At 42.0% G+C, this 24,350-nt stretch overlaps 1 pseudogene; it reads left to right on the top strand.

Annotated features, from left to right (window-relative positions):
• The first annotated feature begins 10,879 nt into the window (after window positions 1-10,879).
• LOC138674796 (olfactory receptor 10AG1-like) lies at window positions 10,880-22,156 on the top strand (annotated as a pseudogene).
• The last annotated feature ends 2,194 nt before the right edge of the window (window positions 22,157-24,350 follow it).

The following is a 24,350-nucleotide window of genomic DNA, read 5'->3' as shown; positions in this document are numbered from 1 at the left end:
ATATTTTTTTATAGAACTTTAATACAAATAAAAGATGAAAATTATATTAACATTAATAGCAATAATAATAAAAAGTAGCTTTTCTAGGTCAAACAAACAAACAACAATCAATCAAGCAAATCAAATCAACAGAAATCAAGTGCTAGTTTTTAGATGCATTAGTATTTAGATAGTAATAATAATCTTTATTTTTATATATAGCGCTAACATATTCCGCAGCGCTTTACATTTTGCACACATTATCATCACTGTCCCTGATGGGGTCACAATCTAAATTCCCTATCAGTATGTCTTTGGAATGTGGGAGGAAACCGGAGTGCCCGGAGGAAACCCACGCAAACACGGAGAGAACATACAAAATCTTTGCAGATATTGTCTTTGGTGGGGTTTGAACACAGGACTCCAGCGCTGCAAGGCTGCAGTGCTAACCACTACACCACGGTGCCGCCCCGAATGCATTGTGTGGCAAAAAGTGACCCTTTTTGTGTGTTCTTTGCAGAGGTATTTTTTGCAGACGAAGCACGATGTGTTTGTCTTTCTGTCCTTATTGCTAGGGCGGACCTGACACCTCTTTCTTTTAGAATCAGGTGGTCTCACTGGGGTTGTGGCTGTTGTGGTTGATGTTGAGGCAGGCCTGGTTGAGGAGGATGCTGGTGATTATGCTCTTTGTGTTGCTGTGGGTGTGGACGAAGCACATGTTGAGCTCTGGAGTTGTCGGACCAAGGCTGCAGCGGCTAGGTCTCGGGCACTTGATCCCTTTGGTCAATGGGCGCCTTGGCAAGGGATCTTCTTAGTTCCTCAAGAAACATCCTCCGCTTGTTTTTTTTCTTTGAATTCCATCCTTGGTGAATGTGGGTCCACAACACAATTGAATTGCATGCTGACATATCAAGGATGTTGTAATATACAACCATTGGCAATCTCCTAGTCATTCGCTGGCAAATGTAGGTGGCAGTCAGCTTGTCCAGGTTGTCCACTCCTCCTTTGTTTTTGTTATAGTCCAGGATGATTTTGGGCTTTTTGTCACTTCCTGATGACACAGCTGCATCTTTGTGAAGTGTGGACATCAGTACCACATTCCATCGTTTTTTGGGGCAATATGAAACAGCAGTGGTGGTGTCTGTAAAAACAAACTTTGAGGAAAGTGAGCCCTTGAGCCCTGTCCTTCATCTGCAACAATTCAGTGGGCAGCTCAGGTTTGGTTTTTTTCAATGTGCCCGCCATGGTGATTTTCCTCCTGAGAAGTTCTTGTCCAAGGTCATAGCTGGTAAAAAAATTGTCACAAGTGATGTTGTGACCCTGCAGTCCAGTAGTCGTATCGAGGACTACACGTTTTCCTTGTTTTTTTTTCAGGGATGCCGCTTGCAGACTTGCTTGTGTAAATCTGTAGATTCCATGCATAGCTAGTTTTTGTATCACAGGCTGCCCAGATTTTTATGCCATATTTGCCTGGCTTACTTGGCATGTATTGCCAGAAGGGGCATTTTCCGTGGAAAGGGAGAAAACGTTCGTCTACTGTCACCTCTAGCCCTGGGTTGAACATCAGTGGAAGGAGCTGCACCCATTTCTCCCAAACATCCCTGATGGGGGCAAGTTTGTCAGATTTTGTTCTGGTGTCTCTGTTGTCAAATCTGAGGACTCTTGATATCATTTGAAACTTTTGAAGTCACATTGATGCCCGGAAAATATTCCTGCCTCTCGATGCGTCCCAGAGACTATCAGTGGCCTCATTGCAGGATTTGTACACTCCAGCAAGGAGAAGAACACCAATGTAGGCATCCAGAAAATCATCATGAAGGTCATTCTACATGTTGTCATGGACTTTTTTCCTTCAAGGTTTGTCATAGCAATAATGACTTCTTTTATTGACAATGGCATAAACAGATCAAAACATGTCTTGATGTCACTTACTCTTGTCACAGCAAACCTTGTGATCCCAGGGGTCACTTTTATGACATTTGCAGCATCTGCCCTGCCATCTACACCTGGAGGTACTGAGCTCCAACTGATCTTGTCACTTTTGGATTTGAATCTTTCAGCGGGAGCAGCTTCAGCACCAGTGACCTTTTTATCAGGCTGATCAGAACTGTCTGTGTCTTCCGGTTGATACTCCACATCATCTTCTTCCTCAGAAACCTGGTCATCTGTATCAGTTTGCTGCTGTGTGTCCTCTGATTCATTATCATCTAAGATATAATCCAGAATTTGGCTTACATCAAATCTTCTCCTCATTGTTGCATTTGTAAACTGGAGATATATACTCTGCAAAGTACCAACTCTAAGCTGATTTGGCCATACATGCCTGGACATGTCCCTAACTCAAGTTGTTGGAGGTAGAGCTGGCTGTGGGCTGTTGGTTTATATTGTGTTTATGAGTTCAGTTTTGGGACTTATTGTTTTTTTACTCTTATATTAGACATGGGTCGAAATTGACCCCAACAACACAAATGTTATAATTTTAATAAGAACATTTTACAATTTAGTAAAATATTTTTATTTTATTGTATTTTGTTTAACAATAAGTTCCTGAAAAAAGACAAAAAGTCTCGATGCAATAAACAAATGTATGTAGAATTTGTATGCATTTAAAACCTAAAAGGGGTCGGTCACGACCCTAACTCTAGAGGAAGGTTAAAAAGTCATTACATTTTCGCTCAAATTTAATCTAGTACCTCTTTGGACTGGTTTAATATGCGCCAGACATTTTGAAAATTGTTTGCTACATTTTTTAAATATATAAGTGTGTGAGTTTAAAAGTTGTTTAAAAGATGAAAGAAAAAATATTTTTGACGAAATTTAATAACTGCATACTCCAGTTAAAAGAATTTCTCACAAAAAACTGTGACAAAAATCACAAGATAAAAAGAGAATAGTGAAATTAAAATAAGCAAATGATAAATTGGACCATGAGGCAGTAACAATTACAAGAAGTAACGGACGTGAACTGTTCTTTAGATGGAAAACTCCATTTATGACAAGTACACTTTAATAACCCTATCAATCCATGTTTTTCTTACCCACAATAATGCCGCACAAGAGCTGTATAATATGGATATATGAGTACAATTAAGTTATCATTTTGTGGCTCTAATTCATGAAGTTCTATAAAATTCTTCTGCCAGGAATAGTAGACAAATCTGAGGTAGTATGCAACAGCAACGTATTCATCTCCGTGATCTCTTCTCAGTACAAATCTGGCAGATATAAGGCCACCAGTCCCATTTTCTTCACTCTTTATACTTTATTTTCTTTAACAATAATATCCTCAGGATGGCACCAGGGGGAATAATAAGGATGTGATTTCTTAAATAAGCCGTCGAAAAACAATCATTATTGTAATTATCTCTTGAGCCCAAAATATCACAGTCATGTAACATTGATAACTACGTAAATAAAGAAATCCTGAAACTTTCATTTATATTGTACTTTATGCTTACTTATCAAAAGTTCAATAACTAAAATATTAACTTTTAAGTCTCAGCTTCCAAAGAACTTTCTGGAAATGTCCAAAACTTAGCAGTGCCAACAACTTTAGATCGGGAATTATGTCGTCCCTGTGCCTTCTCGGCCATAGATTAAAGATACCAAAGTTTGCAAGGGAAGAAGAGGCTGCTAACACTGCTGTCCACCCTGTCTATCTGATCTAATACAGGAGACACCAGGGGTAATGAGGTAAGAAAAAGCTGCCCACCCTGTGTATCTAATCCAATACTGGAGATACCAGGGGTACTAAGGTAATAAGAGGCTGTACACACTGCTGACAACTGTATATGATATAATACTGGAGATCTCAGGATGATAAGAAGAGGCTGCTTATACTGCTGTCTACCCCGCCTGTCTGATCTATTACTGGAAATAGCAGAGATGCTGAGGTAGGAAGAGGCTGCTCACATTGCTGCCCTCAATGTCTGATCTAATACAGGAGATCCCATGGATACTGAGAAGTGATGAGCGAGCACTAAAATGCTCAGGTTCTCGTTGCTTGGGTTGAGCAAACTGGAATACTCGGGTACTCGGACAGAACAAAGAGCCCAATGTAAGTCTATGGGAGACCAGAGTATTTTTACCTCGATCGCCCCAGGTGTCGTTTTAATTTCTATAAACGTCTGAAAATGATGGAAACACTGTTTAAATGACACAGGGACATGAAGGGAATCATCTCTGGAAGCCTTTCTGACTCCTAGGTCACAGCTGTAAACAATGTTGTCAGAGATTCATTTGTACAGGTGCACCAAAAAACATACAAAAACTAAACCAAAATGGATTTTGCTGGGAAATATGTCAAGGTACATCCTTTCCAGGGTAATGACTTGTATATAAGGCAAAATAATTAATCATAGACCAAAATGTTCCTCCACCACTTGGGCTATGTTCACACGCAGCGTTTCTGATGTGTTTCTCAACTTTTACATTGCTTTCAACCACTACAAATTCATTCACTGGGAAATGTCATTGTAACATTGAACAACCCTATCTGGCCATGTGGTGTGTGACATAGAAGGAGACTCATCTTGTTTCACTTCTGAAGGAAGGACTCTGAAAGTCACAAAGCCTATTTGTAGAGGGACATCAGGCAGCATTAATATGATTAAAGGGCCATTATTAAACAGTGGGTCTCCTATGTTGTTACTGTTTATTGCTTAGTGGCTGGGCTGCCAAGAATTACGATGCACCCCAATATCCCTTTCTCAAGAGGTACAGGAGGGCTTCCTGAAAAAATGTTGCATTGAATGCAAGTCCTGCCCTGCTATTAAGTCATATGCACCCCAATAAGCCTTTGAACCCAGATACTGGAAAACCCACTTCACATTATTCAGTTAGTCCTGACATACTGTTTCCTTATGCATTGAATGAAAGGGCCGCTTTGACTGAAATTTGCGCGCACCCCAATATCCCCTTGAAAGAAACATGGAGGAGAGCCTCATAAAAAACTTCCCCATTACAAAGGAGTCCCCTAGACTTTATTGCTCATACACTAAAGGTACCGTCACACTAAGCGATGCTGCAGCGATACCGACAACGATCCGGATCGCTGCAGCGTCGCTGTTTGGTCGCTGGAGAGCTGTCACACAGACAGTTCTCCAGCGACCAACGATGCCGGTAACAAGGGTAAACATCGGGTTACTAAGCGCAGGGCCGCGCTTAGTAACCTGATGTTTACCCTGGTTACCATCGTTAAAGTAAAAAAAACAAACACTACATACTTACCTACCGCTGTCTGTCCTCGGCGCTCTGCTTCTCTGGTCTGGCTGTGAGCACAGCGGCCGGAAAGCAGAGCGGTGACGTCACCGCTCTGCTTTCCGGCTGCCCGGCGCTCACAGCCAGACCAGAGAAGCAGAGCGCCGAGGACAGACAGCGGTAGGTAAGTATGTAGTGTTTGTTTTTTTACTTTAATGATGGTAACCAGGGTAAACATCGGGTTACTAAGCGCGGCCCTGCGCTTAGTTACCCGATGTTTACCCTGGTTACCAGCGAAGACATCGCTGAATCGGTGTCACACACGCCGATTCAGCGATGTCTGCGGGGAGTCCAGCGACGAAACAAAGTTCTGGACTTTCTTCCCCGACCAGCGACAGCACAGCAGGGGCCTGATCGCTGCTGCCTGTCACACTGAACGATATCGCTAGCCAGGACGCTGCAACGTCACGGATCGCTAGCGATATCGTCTAGTGTGACGGTACCTTAAGTGTATGGGTTGACAAACAATTTCTCCTGGGGGATACACATCAACATACTGTGTAAATATTTTTATTATGGGCATCATAAACACCCTTGCAAAAAACTATAGTTGCTGTAACAGCACAGAACATGTTAACCCTGGTGATCTAGTGGCAGTGGATGATGAGACGTGGAGTATGGCCTCATTAAAAAATAGGCCCAATTTAAAGGAGTGGGTCTCCTAGACTTGTAATGCCCATACATTAAATGTATAGGCTGACAAACATTTCTCCATGGGGCGTAACATTTTAAAAAAAAATTGTTTACGGGCATCATAAACACCCTTGCAAAAAACAAGAGTGGCTGTAGCAGCACGGAACACGTAAACCCTGGTGATCTAGTGTCAGTGGATGATGAGCCATGGCGGAAGGCCTCATTAAAAAATAGGCCCAATCTAAAGGAGCAGGTCTCCTAAACTTGTAATGCTCATACACTAAGTGTATGGGCTGACAAACATTTCACATGGGGGTAATTTAAGAAAAAAAACGTTTGCTAACATCATAAACACCCTTGCAAAAAAACTAGAGTGGTTGTAGCAGCACGATACAAGTTAACCCTGGTGATCTAGAGGTGATGGGTGATGAGACATGGAGGAAGGCCTCATTAAAAAATAGGCCCAATTTAAGAGAGCTGGTCTCCTATACTTGGAATGCCCACACACTAAATGCATCTGCTGACAAACATTTCCCCATGGCAGGAACATTTAAAAAGAAAAATTGTTTATGGGGATCATAGACACCCTTGCCAAAAAATTGACTTTCTGTAGCAGCATAGAACATGTTCACCCTGGTGCTCTAGTGGTGGTGGATGATGAGGATGAGGACAAGGAGGAGGAGTATACCAAATAGCCATAGTCAGGAAGCATATACCCATGTGTGGGTGTGAAGAGGTGCATGGGAATACACTTCCCAAAAAGACACTGTATTGGGGGTTTCGCAGTCATTTGGTGGTGTAGAGAGGTCTGGCCCAATCCATCCCTTGTTCATTTTTATAAGAGTCGCCCGCTCTGCCAAAACACTATCGGAAGAGCAGGCCAGGACCTCAAAGGCATAGAGAGACAGTTCATGCCATGGGTCCAGCTTGGATACTCAATAATTAAAAGGCACAAAGGAATCATGGAGGATGTTAGTACGGTCAGCAAAGTACCCCCTCAACATCTTAGAAAACATTCCATTCATTGTGACATTACCCCGCGCCTCAGGGGCAGGGCGATGGGATGGTCTGAGGAAGCTGTCCCATAACTTTGCCAGTGTTCCCCTGCCTCTGCTGGATTGGAGTTGTGTCTCTCTCGCCTGTACTCCTTAGTTATCCAACGAACTGTTATGTCTGCCACCAGCGTTTTGAGATTGGATTTTTTTTACTAATTCTGCAACAATGGTCCTCTGGTAATGCACCATTTTAGTATACCTGTCTGCCTCTGGAAGGAGAGATTGAAAGTTCTCCTTGTAGCGTGGGTCTAAAAGTGTCACTAACCAAGAATTGACTGTCACCCAAAATTTTTGTAACACGAGGGTCACAGGAAAGGCAGCGCAACATAAAGTCTGCCATGCATGCCAGACTGGTAACAGGCAAGCCTTCTGTATCCTCACCAACAGGACTACTGACCAAGGTGTCCCACTATGCAGGTCATCCACGCTGAACAGATGGTATGACAGTTGTGCTTGTAGTACAGTCTACAGTGCATGAAAGTAGCTCCTGTTCTTCCACCTCCACCTCTTCCTCATTGTCAAATAATCCACGTTGGGATGACATGAGGCTGGGCTGTGTGAAATCACCCTGTATGGTTCCTTGCTCCATGTCTTCCTGCTGCGTCTGTAATGTATCCTCTTTCTTAGTGAGCAGAGAGCTTTTCAGAATGCAGAGAAGCAGGATGGTGACGCTAATTATCACGTCATCGTCACTCACCATCTTGGTGGACTCCTCAAAGTTTTAAAGGTTGTTACATATTTCTGACCTGTCCACTCCTGAGGTCTTACGTGTGGAGTCTGATCTGAATAACGATGGCTTGTTGATGCTGGAATTCAACAACTGCCCTCTTCTGCTCACAAATTCTTTCCAACATCTGCAGAGTAGAGTTCCAGTGCATCACACACCAGTTGGTGAGCCGGAAGCTGCAATCACTGCTGAAGCACGGCAAGGGCGGCTGAAGCTGTAGCTGACTTTCTAAAATGAGCACACAGGAGGCATACTTTCACAAGCGGATCTGGCAGCTCAGGGTAGCTTTTAAGAAACCATTGAAAAACGAGGTTAAGCACATGGGCCAGACATGTAACGGGTGTCAGTTCGCCTTGCCTCAGAGCCTCCACCAGGTTCCTCCCTTTGTCACACACAGCCATGCCTGGCTGGAAGTTCAGTGGTTTCAGCCACAGATCTGCCTGCTCTTTCAGAGCTGTCCAAAACCCTTCAGCATTATGCAGTTTGTCACCTAAGCATATCAGCTTCAGCACAGCCTGTTGCTGCTTGGAATTGGCAGTGCAGCAGTGCTTCCGGCTTGGGACTGATGTACTCATTTCAGAGATGGAGGCTGAAGAGAAGGAGGTGCAGGAGCTGTAGACTGTGTGGTCAAACCTGATTGATGTAGGGCCCACAATTCTGGGCGTTGAGAGGATGGGAGGATGTGTTCCAGCTTAAGGTCTGACTGGGTCCCGGTTTCCACTATGTTAACCCAGTGTGCCGTCAGTGAGATGTACCATCCCTGGCCACAAGCATTTGTCCACGTGTCCGTGGTTAGGTGGACTTTCCCAGTAACTGCATTGTTGAGGGCACAGGTAACGTTGCGGCACATGTGCTTGTCTAATGTGTTGTGAATTCCGCTCTTGGGCTCCCTCTGGTGGTTGTAAGTGGCACTTTTGTGAGTTCTGCTCTTGGGCTCCCACCGGTGGTTTTAAGTGGTATGGCTGCTCCTTGGATTTAGCAGTCTGCAGCTGCTTCCACTGATTGTCTTTCTGCTCGGCTATTTATGCCTGGCTCTTCCCTTCAGCAGTGCCACTTGTCAATGGTTCCTGGTTGGATTCACATCTCTCTTGGATTTCCCTGATATCCTGACCAGTTCAGCAAAGTTAAGTCCTTGCTTGCTCTTTTCTGTCCACAGGTTGTGGATTTAATCGTTCTGTGCTTTCTATGTTTTGTCCAGCTTGTCAGTATGGATTAATTCAGTTAAGCTGGAAGCTCTGGGAAGCAGATTTACCCTCCACACCTTTAGTCAGGTGTGGAGATTTTTGTAAACTCTGTGTGGATTTTTGTAGTTTTTAATACTGACCGCACAGTATTCTATCCTGTCCTATCTATCTAGCTAGACTGGCCTCCTGTGCTACATCCTGGTTTCATTCTGTGTATGTCTTTTCCCTCTCCACTCACAGTCATTACTTGTGGGGGGCTATCTATCCTTTGGGGATTTTCTCTGAGGCAAGATAGTTTTCCTGTTTCTATCTTTAGGGGTAGTTAGTTCTCAGGCTGTGACGAGGTGCCTAGGGAGTGACAGGAGCATCCCTCGGCTACTTCTAGTGTTGTGTTGAGCTTAGGGACTGCGGCAGGACAGGTACCACTTCCTTCAGAGCTTGTCCCATGTTGCTCCTAAACTACCAGTTCATAACAGTAATGCAAGGACAGCACAACGGGAGAAAGAGTGGCGGCTGGGGACCGAGTAAGTTGGGACGGTCGCCGCCATCTGGTTGCGGAAAGATTCCATCTCCATGAGCCTAAAAGGCAGCATTTCCAGCGCAAGCAGATGAGAAATGTGTGAATTTAGTACTGTTGCCTGTGGGGCATTGGCTGCGTATTTCCGCTTGCATTCCAATGACTGCAGTAAGGACAACTGAAGGCTGCACTGGGACAAGGATGTGGGCGTGCTTGATGATGGTGCTATTTGAGTGTGGGCAATTGCAGGTGCAGGGCAGGGGGCATCTTCGCATGTGTCGTGGACAGGGGATTGGCTTGCACGCACAACAGTGGAAGAAGCAGTGTTGTCACCCGCAGACCCTGATCCTGGAGCCTGGGGTTGGGCCCACAAGCTGGGTGCTTTGCTGCCATGTGCTTGATCATGTTAGTGGTGGTAAGACTGATAGTTTTGCTACCCCTGCTGATGCTGGCATGACAGTTGTTGCGAATGGCCCGTTTGGAGTTATCGGCAGAGTCTTTAAAAAATAACCAGACTCGGGAAGACCTAACAGTTGGACTGGCAATTCCGTCATGGTGGTGTTACGGGGAACGGTTGTCTGCCTTCTGTCTGCAGCCGCCACACTGCTTCTTCCAACCTGAAGGAGTGCTATGCCTCCCTCCCCTGTGTGCTGCTGTCCTCACTCTGCATGTCCTCCTGTCAGGTTGGGTCAGTTACTAAATTCATCCAATATCTCATCTTCCACTTCCGCACCCTGGCCTCCTCCTGACTATATGGCAATTTTGTCTCATCATCGTCTACCTCTTGTGACCGTGGCTGCTCAAATATTTGGTCATTACTACATGGAATCTCATCTTGCACCTCTTCAAGTGGACCGGGCGAGAGTCCAGAATCTATAAATGGAATTGTGAACAGCTCTTTGGAGTGTCCGAGTGTGGGATCAGTTGTCTCAGGGCACTCAGCATAGTGACAAGAAGGAGGATCAGGTTGAGTAAGATGCTGTCCAGAATCACAGCTATTCAGACTTTACCGTGTGGAAGACAGATTGCTGGTGGTGGTGGCCAAGCAACTGGAATTATTATCCACTATCTAACAAACAACCTTTTCACACTGCTCTGGCTTCAATAGTGCTGTCTTGCTGTGGTCCCCCAGGACTTCAAACACTAAGGTTCAGCGAGACGTGGGTGTATTTTGTGGCCCAATTTCAGCTTGAACACGGATTCGGCATGCACCATCACCATCACGTCCACTTCCTTGTCCCTTGCCATGCGCCTTTCTCATTGCAAATGGACTAGAATATTTTCCACGTTCACTACACATGGCTGAATTGAGAGGGAACTTCTATGTGATACGTGTGCGAGAAAACACATTTTAAACTATCTGGACAGTGATTAAAAATATTTTTTTGGTTATCAAATTGGTGTCAATAAGTAGGGTAACAGACAACAAAAAAACTAGAATATGAAGGCCTAAAATGGCTACATTTGTAGCACAGACAGATGAGGTACTTTGCAGAGTATACATCTCCAGTTTACACATGTAACAATGAGAAGATTTGATGTAAGCCAAATTCTGGATGATATCTTTGATGATAATGAATCAGAGGACACACAGCAGCAAACTGATACAGATGAACAGGTTTCTGAGGAGGAAGATGATGTGGAGTATCAACCTGAAGATACAGACAGTTCTGATCGGTCTGATGAGGAGGTCACTGGTGCTGAAGCTGCTCCCGCTAAAAGATTCAAATCCAAAAGTGGCAAGATCAGTTGGAGCTCAGTACCTCCAGATGTACATGGCAGGGCAGATGCTGCAAATGTCATAAACATGACCCCTGGGATCACAAGGTTTTCTGTGACAAGAGTAAGTGACATCAAGACATGTTTTGATCTGTTTATGCCATTGTCAATAAAATAAGTCATTATTGCTCTGACAAACCTTGAAGGAAAAAAAGTCCACGGCAACATGTGGAATGACCTTCATGATGATGTCCTGGATGCCTACATTGGTGTTCTTCTCCTTGCTGGAGTGTACAAATCCTGCAATGAGGCCACTGAAGTCTCTGGAACGCATCGACAGGCAGGAATATTTTCCAGGCGACAATGTCACTTCAAAAGTTTCAAATGATATCAAGAGTCCTCAGATTTGACAACAGAGACACCAGAACAAAATCTGACAAACTTGCTCCCATCAGGGATGTTTGGGACAAATGGGTGCAGCTCCTTCCACTGATGTTCAACCCAGGGCCGGAGGTGACAGTAGACGAACATTTTCTCCCTTTCCGCGGAAAATGCCCCTTCTGGCAATACATGCCAAGTAAGCCAGGCAAATACGGCATAAAAATCTGGGCAGCCTGTGATGCAAAAACTAGCTATGCATGGAATCTACAGATTTACACAGGCAAGTCTGCAAGCGGCATCCCTGAAAAAAACAAGGAAAACGTGTAGTCCTCGATATGACTACTGGACTGCAGGGTCACAACATTACTTGTGACAATTTTTTTACCAGCTATGACCTTGGACAAGAACTTCTCAGGAGGAAAATCACCAGTGAAAAAAAACAAACCTGAGCTGCCCGCTGAATTGTTGCAGATGAAGGACAGGGCTCCACTTTCCTCAAAGTTTGTTTTTACAGACACCACCACAGCTGTTTCATACTGCCCCAAAAAGTGTCGGAATGTTGTACTGATGTCCACACTTCACAAAGATGCAGCTGTGTCATCAGGAAGTGACAAAAGCCCAGAATCATCCTGGACTATAACAAAAACAAAGGAGTAGTGGACAACCTGGACAAGCTGACTGCCACCTACACTTGCCAGCGAATGACTAGGAGATGGCCAATGATTGCATTTTACCACATCCTTGATGTGTCAGCATGCAATTCATTTGTGTTGTGGACCCACATTCACCAAGGATGGAATTCAAAGAAAAAAAACAAGTGGAGGATTTTTCTTGAGGAACTAGGAAGATCCCTTATCAAGGCACACATTGACCAAAGGGAATGAGTGCCCCGAGACCCAGCCGCTGCAGCCTTGGTCCAACAACTCCAGAGCTTAACAAGTGCTTTGTCCACACCCACAGCAACACAAAGAGCATAATCACCAGCATCCTCCTCAACCAGGCCTGCCTCAACATCAACCACAACAGCCACAACCCCAGTGAGACCACCTGATTCTAAAAGAAAGAGGTGTCAGGTCCGCCCTAGCAATAAGGACAGAAAGACAAACACATCGTGCTTCGCCTGCAAAAAATACCTCTGCAAAGAACACACAAAAAGTGTCACTTTTTGCCACATATGCATCTAAATACTAATGCATCTAAAAACTAGTACTTGATTTCTGTTGATTTGATTTGCTTGATTGATTGTTGTTTGTTTGACCTAAAAAAGCTACTTTTTATTATTATTGCTATTAATGTTAATATCATTTTCATCTTTTATTTGTATTAAAGTTCTATAAAAAAAAAATCTGTTCTTTGCCTTTTTCATAAAGTAGTTAGATATGGGTCAAAATTGACCCGTAACACCATAGCTGTTACTAGAGTTAATAATATAAAATATATATATGTATATTTTTTTTACATTTAAGAAATGTGTTCTAAAACCCTTAATAGTAATAGTCAGGTAATATAACAAACTTTTTAACCCCTTCATGACCTTGGGATTTTTCGTTTTTCCTTGTTCGTTTTTCACTCCCCTCCTTCCCAGAGCCATAACTTTTTTATTTTTCCATCAATTTGGCCATGTGAGGGCTTATTTTTTGCGGGACAAGTTGTACTTTTGATCAACATCATTGGTTTGAGCATGTCGTGTACTACAAAATGGTAAAAAAATTCCAAGTGCGGTGAAATTACAAAAAAAGTGCAATCCCACACTTGTTTTTTGTTTGCCTTTTTGCTAGGTTCACTAAATGTTAAAACTGACCTGACATTATGATTCTCCAGGTCAGTACGAGTTCACAGACACCTAACATGATTAGGTTATTTTTTACCTAAGTGGTGAAAAAAAATTCCAAACTTTGCTAAAAAAAAAAAAATTGTGCCATTTTCCGATACTCGTAGCGTCTAAATTTTTCATGATCTGGGGTCATTTGAGGGCTTATTTTTTGCGTGCTGAGATTATGTTTTTAATTATAGCATTTTGGTGCAGATATGTTCTTTTGATCGCCCGTTATTGCATTTTAATGCAATGTCACGGCGACCAAAAAAACGTAATTCTGGCGTTTTTAATTTTTTTCTCGCTACACCGTTTAGCGACCAGGTTAATGCTTTTTTTAATTGATAGATCGGGCGATTCTGAATGCGGCGATACCAAATATGTGTAGATTTGATTTTTTTTTTATTGATTTATTTTGATTGGGGCAAAAGGGGGGTGATTTAAACTTTTATTTTTTTTTATTTTTTTCACTTTTTTTTTTACTTTCTTTTTTTTACTTTTGCCATGCTTCAATAGCCTCCATGGGAGGCTAGAAGCAGGCATAGCACGATCGGCTCTGCTACTTAGCAGCGATCTGCTGTTCGCTGCTATGTAGCAGAAAATCAGGTGTGCTGTGAGCGCCGACCACAGGGTGGCGCTCACAGCTGGCGGGGATCAGTAACCATAGAGGTCTCAAGGACCTCTATGGTTACCATCCTGATGCATCGCCAACCCCCGATCATGTGATGGGGGTCGGTGATGCCATCATTTCCGGCCGCCCGGTCGGATGCGGTAGTTAGTTTGACAGCGGCATTTAACTAGTTAATAGGCGCGGGCAGATCGCGATTCTGCCCGCGCCTATTATGGGCACATGTCAGCTGTTCAAAATAGCTGACATGTCCCAGCTTTGATGCGCCGTCCGAGGTCAGAAAGGGGTTAAAGTTTATATTATTCTCTTGAGGTTCATTTGACAATATTTTTATATTGAAAATGAAGGGTATGCTCTCAAATGAAAGGCCCAGGGGGCCACAACAAGAATATTAAAATCAATCCTTCCATGGATGACAAACCCTAACAAGGTAACTAAGAGGTAAGAATAAAATTGGAACTGTTTTTAGGGTATCCTAGGGGTGATTTAAGACACGGGTCAAAACCGACCCGTTAACATAAGAAAGAGTAACAGAAAGCTAACACTAGAGGAAGGTTAATGGTTTTCAATGTAGCTAACCTCTCTTCTAGATTTTGCAACTTTTCCTCCAGGGACACAATCTTGCATTTCTGGCATGTGAAATTTGGCTTTTCCACTGGTAAGTCTGTGAACATGTAGCAAGGAGTGCAGCTCACCAAATGGCTCCTGGCCTCTTACATTTTCTTACTGTTAAAGAGACATTAAGGAGGTGAAAAACATATCAAAATTTGCACTCTGGCAGTGTTCTTTGAGCTCTCTGAGACTCTTCACTTATCCCCGAATGCACTGGGAATTCTCTCCTCAGGTCTCCTTCCCTGGTTTACCGATGTCCTCCTTTCAGCTGCAACAGCCAAAATCCAGTGAATAGTGTAGTGTTTATCAGGTTGGCATAAGTGAGTTGCGTAGTGTATGTCAGGCTGTCATACATGAGTTGTGTAAGTCAGAAATTAGTTTAATGGTCCATGGATGTTTTGTACAGTCTGAAGCATTCTTTTATACACAGGCCAGGTTTGTCTGGGCATTGCCAATTGGTGTCCTTATATGGCTGGAGGACTTGATCAGAGAGATAAACTACCCCCATATTCTTGTTGTACCCCAGTACACAGTGTGGTTTGTGAACCTGTGTAGAGGTATCTAGTACAGTGGTGGGGGTGCTGCCTTCATCATGTATAGTGGTCAAGACAAATACATTCTTCTTGTCCTTCTACTTGACCACCAGCATGCTGTCACTACATTGGGCTCTGTTCTCACCCAATTAGTGTCTTAGCAAGGCCTCCCTGGTTTTTGCTGACAATTTCCACAGGCTGCGGTACCTCGCGCAGAGGGGAACTTGAACAGTGGGATGCTGATAAAAAGTTATCTATGTAAATGTGAAAACCTTAACCCCTTTCTGACATATGACGTACTATCCCGTCGAGGTGGGGTGGGCTCACGGGGGAGCGTGGCCGATCACAACCGGGTGTCAGCTGGCTATCGCAGCTGACATCCGGCACTATGTGCCAGGAGCGGTCACGGACCGCCTCCGGCACATTAACCTACAGCACACTGCAATCAAACATGATCGCAGTGTGCCGGTAGTATAGGGAAGCATCGCGCATGGAGGGGGCTCCCTGCATGCTTCCCTGAGACCCCATGATCGCGTTGCTGCGAGGGTCTCTTCCCTCCTCCTCCCTGCAGCAGGCCCGGATGCAAGATGGCTGCGGCATCCGGGTCCTGCAGGGAGGTGGCTTCACTGCGCCTGCTCAGAGCAGGCACCGGGATCCAGGAGAAGTGCTCGTCAGATCGCTGATCTGACACAGTGCACAGCAGAATGTCAGATCAGCGATCTTACACTATAACATGATGACCCCCATGGGGCATTGTTATAGTGGTAAAAAAAATATTCACATGTGTACAAAAACAAAATAAAAATAAATTCCAAAATAAAAAAAACCCAAAAATATTCTTCCTATAAATATATTTCTTTATCTAAATAAAAAAACAAAACAATAAAAGTGCACATATTTAGTATTGCCACATCCGTAAAGACCCCACCTATAAAACTATATCACTGGTTAACCCCTTCAGTGAACACCGTAAAAAAAAGCAGCAATAAACAACGCTTTATTCTCATACCGCCAAACAAAAAGAGGAATAACACGCAATCAAAAAGACTGATATAAATAACCATGGTACCGCTGAAAGCATCATCTTGTCCTGCAAAAAACGTGCCACGATACAGCATCATCAGTGAAAAAATAAAAAAGTTATAGTCCTCAGAATAAAGCGATGCAAAAATAATTATTTTTCTATAAAATAGTTTTTATCGTATAAAAGCGCCAAAACATAAAAAAAAATGATATAAATGAGGTGTCGCTGTAATCGTACTGACTCAAAGAATAAAACTGCTTTATCAATTTTACCAAACGCGAAACGGTATAAACGCCTCCCCCAAAAGAAATTCATGAATAGCTGGTTTTTGGTCATTCTGCCTCGCAAAAATCGGAATAAAAAGCGATCAAAAAATGTCACGTGCCCGAAAATGTTACCAATAAAAACGTCAACTCGTCCCGCAAAAAACAAGACCTCACATGACTCTGTGGACTCAAATATGGAAAAATTATAGCTCTCAAAATGTGGTAATGCAAAAAATATTTTTTGCAATAAAAAGCGTTTTTCAGTGTGTGACGGCTGCCAATCATAAAAAATCTGCTTAAAAAAAGCATTAGGATTAGGGTTTCAGTTATAATTGGGGGGTTTCCACTGTTTAGGCACATCAGGGGCTCTCCAAACGCAACATGGCGTCCGATCTCAATTCCAGCCAATTCTGCGTTGAAAAAGTAAAACAGTGCTTCTTCCCTTCCGAGCTCTCCCGTGTGCCCAAACACGGGTTTACCCCAACATATGGGGTATCAGCGTACTCAGGACAAATTGGACAACAACTTTTGGGATCCAATTTCTCCTGTTTACCCTTGGGAAAATACAAAACTGGAGGCTAAAAAATAATTTTTGTGAGAAAAAATGTATTTTTTATTTTCACGGCTCTGCGTTATAAACTGTAGATTACCACATTGGGGTTCAAAGCTCTCAGAACACATCTAGATGAGTTCCTTAGGGGGTCTACTTTCAAAAATGGTGTCACTTGTGGGGGGTTTCTACTGTTTAGGTACATTAAGGGCTCTGCAAACGCAATGTGACACCTGCAGACCATTCCATCTAAGTCTCCATTCCAAATGGCGCTCCTTCCTTTCCGAGCCCTCCAATGCGCCCAAGCGGTGGTTCCCCCACCGTTATGATATGGGGTATCAGCGTACTCAGGACAAATTGGACAACAACTTTTGGGGTCCAATTTCTCCTGTTACCCTTTGGAAAATACAAAACTGGGGGCTAAAAAAAATTTTGTGGGATTTTTTTTTTTTTTTCACGGCTCTGCATTATAAACTGTTGTGAAACACTTGGGGGTTAAAAGTTCTCACAACACATCTAGATAAGTTCCTTGGGGGGTCTAGTTTCCAATATGGGGTCACTTGTGGGGGGTTTCTACTGTTACTGTTTAGGTACATTAGGGGCTCTGCAAACGTAATGTGATGCCTGCAGACCATTCCATCTAAGTCTGCATTCCAAATGGCGCTCCTTCCCTTCCGAGCCCTCCCATGAGCCCAAACTGTGGTTCAACCACATATGGGGTATCAGCATACTCAGGACAAATTGGACAACAACTTTTGTGGTCCAATTTAAACTGTTACCCTGGGAAAAATACAAAACTGGGGGCTAAAAAATAATTTTTGTGGGAATTTTTTTTTTTAGCTCTGCATTATAAACTTCTGTGAAGCCCTAGGTGGGTCAAAGTGCTCACCACAAACCTAGATAAGTTCCTTAGGGGGTCTACTTTCCAAAATAGTGTCACTTGTGGGAGGTTTCAATGTTTAGGCACATCAGTGGCTCTCCAAACGCAACGTGGCGTCCCATCTTAATTCCTGTCAATTTTGCATTGATAAGTCAAATGGCGCTCCTTCCCTTCTGAGCTCTTCCATGCACACAAACAGTGGTTTACCCCCACATATGGGGTATCAGCGTACTCAGGACAAATTATACAACAACTTTTGGGGTCCAATTTCTTCTCTTACACTTGGGACAATAAAAAATTGGGGGCGATAATATCATTTTGGAGAAAAAATATGATTTTTTATTTTTACGGCTCTGCATTATAAACTTCTGTGAAGCAATTGGTGGGTCAAAGTGCTCACCACACATCTAGATAAGTTCCTTAGGGGGTCTACTTTACAAAATGGTGTCACTTGTGGCACAACATGGCGTCCCATCTCAATTCCAGCCAATTTTGCCTTGAAAAGTCAAATGGCGCTCATTCGCTTCCGAGCTCTGTCATGCGCCCAAACAGTGGTTTATCCCCACAAATAGGGTATCGGCGTACTCAGGACAAATTGTCCAACTTTTGGGGTCCATTTTCTCCTGTTACCCTTGGTAAAATAAAACAAATTGGAGTTAAATAAATTTTTTGTGAAAAAAAGTTAAATGTAAATTTTTGTTTAAACATTCCAAAAATTTCTGTGAAACACCTAAAGGGTTAATAAACTTTTTCAATGTGGTTTTGAACACCTTGAGGGGTGCAGTTTTTAGAATGGTGTCACACTTTGGTATTTTCTATCATATAGACCCCTAAAAATGACTTCAAATGAGATGTGGTCCGTAAAGAAAAAAATGGTGTTGTAAAAATGAGAAATTGCTGGTCAAATTTTAACCCTTATAACTCCCTAACAAAAAAAATTTTGGTTCCAAAATTTGCTAATGTAAAGTAGACATGTGGGAAATGTTACTTACTAAGTATTTTGTGTGACATATCTCTGCGATTTAAGGGCATACAAATTCAAAGTTGGAAAATTGCAAAATTTTCAAAATTTTTGGCAAATTTTTGTTTTTTTCACAAGTAAATGCAGGTAATATCAAAGAAATTTTACAACTATCATGAAGTACAATATGTCATGAGAAAACAATGTCAGAATCACCGGGATCCGTTGAAGCGTTCCAGAGTGATAGCCTCATAAAGGGACAGTGGTCAGAATTGTAAAAATTGGCCCGGTCATTAACATGCAAACCACCCTTGAGGGTAAAGGGGTTAATACAGCAGTGGGTGCACCAAATCCCACAATACTTTCTCATTCACTAACAGGACTGAAGGATATTCAGGGGGTTAAATCCAAGTGTCATTCACAAACCCTAAACTTTAGGTTTACCCTGAGGTACTACTAAATAGGTTGTACAGCTTAATTCTGTAGCTGGCCCTATTGCTGTGCAAGTACAGTTTTGCTAAAAAGTTTACATACCCCAGCAAAATGTTTGATTTCTTGGCCTTTTTTTCAGACAATATGAATGATAAAACCAAAACCTTTTCTCCACTCATGGTTAGTGGTTGGGTGAAGCCTTTCATTGTCAAACTACTGTGTTTTCTCTTTTCATTATATCGCGAAAAATTTGTGATTGGCCTCAAAATGTTTACGAATCATGACCATGCTGTACACTGGAGTGTTATACAAAACATTACAAAATTTTATCTTTTACCATGAGATTTACAAAATTCTCAGAGAAAAAGAATTTAAAAAAGTTTATTTCTGCGAGGCAGGGGGTGTCAAATTGGATTCCTGATTGCTCCACATAATCAGGAATCTGTGGCGCATGGTCTGGTTCACTTTCTTTATTGGAGCATCTATATGGGGCTAGGTATCTCTTGAGGAAGAGGATGAGTCATAAAAATAATGGTGGCTGCAGATGAATGCGATGACCGCGACAACGTTTGCAGTGCATTATTTTAGCCATGACGTACGTCCAAAGTCGAAAAAGGGTTAGTAGGGCATCTTAGGGATGAGTCTTACAAGCAGTGAAAGGGATGGGTGGGACTGACTGCTCACATATCCCACCCAAGGGGCGTGGTGTGGAAGATTTGATGGAGACCAGTTTTCTCATTCAGTGTCTGGGTCTGGAGATGTGTGGATCTCCTGTGTGTTGATCTGTTTTATGGCCTTAATAACTGGACACTAACCTGAGCCAGCGAACCTGCAATACTGTAAGGACTGTTTACTTTGTGTTTTCACGTTGCGCCGGAAAATGCTGTTTAACCCCTTTCTGACCTCGGACGGGATAGTACGTCCGAGGTCAGAAGCCCCGCTTTGATGCAGGGCTCCGGCGGTGAGGGAAGGAGGGGAGTGAAAAACGAACATGGAAAAACGAAAAATCCCAAGGTCATGAAGGGGTTAATTGTTTGGTTTTCTGAGTGGTTTATGCAGTTTTAATAAACCTGCCTGAACTTTTTAATGAAACCATTTCCTGTGCCTATCTCAACCGCAACAAAGCGAGTAGAAACACGACGATATTAAGTCTTTGGATGTAGAATGTGAGGTCATGAAAGATTCCTTTATGCGAAATATGTAGGTGTAATAATATTTTTATTTCAATTTGAGGCATTTTATAATAAGTGTAGAATTAATATTTTATATGTATAAATTTACATATGCGTTTTCAGTTTAGCTCAAACTATAATCAATTAGTAGAAATACTGGCTTTAATTTTCATTTTTTTTTTTATGCATTTATATGATTGATACAGCCATTCTTTTGTAATAATTATAAAATATGATGTAAATACCGTATTAAAGATAGAATCCACTTAAATTAGGTCTCAATAGAAAATAATTACATAGCAGCTCAGAGGACAGTTGTGGATCCCTCTGGACTGAGCCGGAATAACATGTTCTATAAATGTAGCTAGATAACTGGACACACTGAAAATGACTGTTATACCCACGTATCCTGTCATATGAATGTTTATGAATTATTTAAATATCTTATTTATATAGTTATTAACAAATTATTTTAATATTCTAAGACTACATGAATATTACATCAGATGGATGCCCAGATGGACGACTTAGCAGCAGCTCATGTGAGTCTGATTTTTACATTACTGATAGATAAAAGTTATATTTTTGTTTTTTTGTTTTCCTTTGTTTGGTAAGAAGAAGGTGTTACTTATTTTAGAATACAGTGCATTGATAATTTCTTATCCTTATTTTGATCTACTATTTTTTTTTTCTGGCATATGTATATATATATATGTATATAACCTAAAAGGAAAATGTAAAGACCAAAGTCACAATCCTAGTAAAAGATTTAATGGATTTTGCAAGTATAGTCTTGGTGATGAACATTATTATTAATATTGTTATTGGAAATGTTAGCAAAAATCTTCCAATGCCGTAACTCATTCATTTTGTTTCCCCAGAAGGCAATTAGAAATAATGTGACTTTGGTTATTCTGCTCGGATTTTCAGGTCTCCAAAATTTCAAAATCCCGCTTTTCTCATTACTGGTCCTCATTTACTGTGCAACTATTTCGGGAAACTTTCTGATCATTGCTTTATTTCTGCTGAGTAAAACCCTCCAGTCCCCCATGTACTTCTTCATTGCTCAGCTCTCCTTGTGTGACATCCTGCTGACCACAGACATTGTGCCGACCCTTCTTCTCACTGTCCTGTATGGGGGAAGCTCGGTGACTCTCATCGGATGCATCCTCCAGTTTTCTTTCTTTGTTATGTCGGGATCCTCAGAATGTCTTCTTCTCTCTGTGATGATCGTTATCTGGCTATTTGTAACCCCCTCCGGTATATCTCCATCATGAGTCACATGGTTTGTGTGCTATCTGTAGTTATCATTTGGTTGGTTGGCCTTGCAGTGATGTTGTTGTATATGATCTCTATATATGATCTGTGTTACTGTGGACCGAACGTTATTGACCATTTCTACTGTGATTTAGAACCTATATTACAGCTCTCCTGCTCGGACACATCCATAATCCATATACAGATTCCTATCGTTGGTGTTTTAAATGTATTTTGCCCTTTTATATTAATTGGGATGTCCTATGTGTACATTGCCACCAGCATTATGAAGATCCAATCCAACACCGGTAGACATAAAGCCTTCTCCACCTGCAGCTCCCACCTTATTGTGGTTTCCATGCTTTATGGGACACTAATTATTGTTTATATGTTTCCGACAAATGGAGAAACCCGGACCCTGAGCAAAGTCTTATCTCTGTTTTATACTGTACTGACCCCACTGCTTAATCCTATTATATACACTCTGAGGAACAAGGACTTTAAAAAAACTTTTCATAAGCATAAACTTAGAATAATTGAATCATACAATGTTAGAGTTGGACATCATGTCTAATGACCTGCACAATGCAGGATTCACTAACCCATCTTTGACAAATGTCTGTCCAGGCTACAGTATGTTTTAAGACTTCCATTTTACTTTTCAACAAGTGTCTAAGTTCTGTATTCATCTATCCCGGTTTCTTTAATTACTTCCAATTCTTCATTATTTTCGTGAATGTTTCTGATTGACCAGTGAGAGTTTCATTTAGAAAAAGCTATCATCCTTCTTTGACATTTCTGTCCTTTAGCGCACCCAGCCATTGGACCTTTCTCAACCTCTTTGTGAGTACATTAAAAAGTGCAGAAAACACAATGGAGCAAACATCACCGGGTTGAGAAATTGCTAAGATAAGGGTGCGGTGCACTAAGACTTCTGGGTGGTTTCCCGAGTAAGGCTACTTTCACACTGGCGTTTTTTTCCAGACATCGCAATGCGTCGTTTATGGCAAAAAACGCATCCTGCAAAGTTGTTTGCAGGATGCGTTTTTGCCCCATAGATTAACATTATCGACGCATTGCGACGCTTTGCCACACGTCGCGACCGTTGTGCGACGGTTGCGCTGTGTTGTGGCGGATCTCTGGGAGCAAAAAACGTTAAATGTAATGTTTTTTGCCCCTTACGGACCGCCCCCACCTCCCCGCACCTCACAATGGGGCAGCGGATGCGCCGGAGAAATGCATCCGCTGCACCCGTTGTGCAGTGCATCAAACGCTAGCGTCAGAATCTCTGCCCGACGCATTGCGACGGGGAGATTCCGACGCTAGTGTGAAAGTAGCCTACGTGAACGGTGAAAAGAAACTGGAAAATCAAGCAACCACAAAAGTCATAAAAACACCACATTTATTAGTATATTAAAACATGAAAAGGAAAAAATTTAAAAACATGTTAATGATTGACACGTTTCGAGCTACACTAGCACTTATGACAACTAACATGCAGGAGCTATGAAAATATATAAATTTTTTCACATCAACCCCTTCACCCCCAAAGGTGGTTTGCACGTTAATGACCAGGCCAATTTTTACAATTCTGATCACTGTTGCTTTATGAGGCTACAACTCTGGAATGCTTCAAAGGATCTTGGCAATTCGGAGAATGTTTTCTCATGACATATCATACTTTATGAAAGTGGTAACATTTCTTCGATATTACTTGCGTTTATTTGTTTAAAAAACAGAAATTCAGAGAAAATTTGGAAAATTTTGCAATTTTCAAAATTTGAATTTTTTATGCCCTTAAAACAGAGAAATATGAAACACAAAAAAGTTAATACATAACATTTCCCACATGTCTACTTTACATCACAACAATTTTGGAACCAATTTTTTTTTGTTAGGAAGTTACAAGGGTTAAAAGTTGACCAGCGATTTCTCATTTTTAAAAAACTATTTTTTCTAGGGACCATCTCACATTGGAAGTCATATTTAGGGGTCTATATGGCAAAAAATACCCAAAAGTGACACCATTCTAAACACTGCACCCCTCAAGCTGATCTAAACCACATTCAAGAAGTTTATTAACCCTTCAGGTGTTTTACAGGAGCAGAAGCAACATGGAAGGAAAAAATGAACATTTTTTTTTCCCAATGGTAACAGGAGAAATTGGACCCTAAAAGTTGTACAATTTGTATGGCATATGCCGATTGTTGTGAATTCTGCTTTTGGGCTCCCTCCGGTGGTTATGAGTGGAAGTGCTGCTGTCTTTGGATCGCAGCATTTATCAGGTGTGTCCACTTATTGCAATTTGTACTAGGCTATTTAGTTTTGCTTGATCCTTTGGTCAGTGCCAGTTGTCCATTGTTTTTGGAGGATTCATATCCCTACCCGGTCTTTCCTATTTTGCTGTTCTTTTCAAAGAAGATAAGATCTGGCTTTGTTTTTGCTGTCCACATGCTGTGAGCCTTATAGTTCAGTGCATTTTCATGTTTTGTCTTGTCTACCTTGTCTGTGTAAGGATTTTTTTGCAGCCAAGCTGTATCTCTGGAGATGCAGATATACCCTCCATGTCTTTAGTCAAATGTGGAGATTTGTATTTTCTGTGGTGGATATTTTCTAGTGTTTTAATACTGACCGCATAGTACTCTGTCCTATTTTTTCTTTTTAGCTAGAAAGGCCTCCTTTGCTAAATCCTGATTTCAGTCTGCGTATGTCATTTCCCTCTCCTCTCACAGTCAATATTTGTGGGGGGCTGTCTATCCTTTGGGGAT

Source organism: Ranitomeya imitator, chromosome 4 (assembly GCF_032444005.1).
Source record: "Ranitomeya imitator isolate aRanImi1 chromosome 4, aRanImi1.pri, whole genome shotgun sequence".
Classification (NCBI taxonomy): Eukaryota; Metazoa; Chordata; class Amphibia; order Anura; family Dendrobatidae; genus Ranitomeya; species Ranitomeya imitator.
The sequence above is the reverse complement of the archived record's forward strand: the minus strand, read 5'-3'. Positions and strand labels throughout refer to the sequence as shown.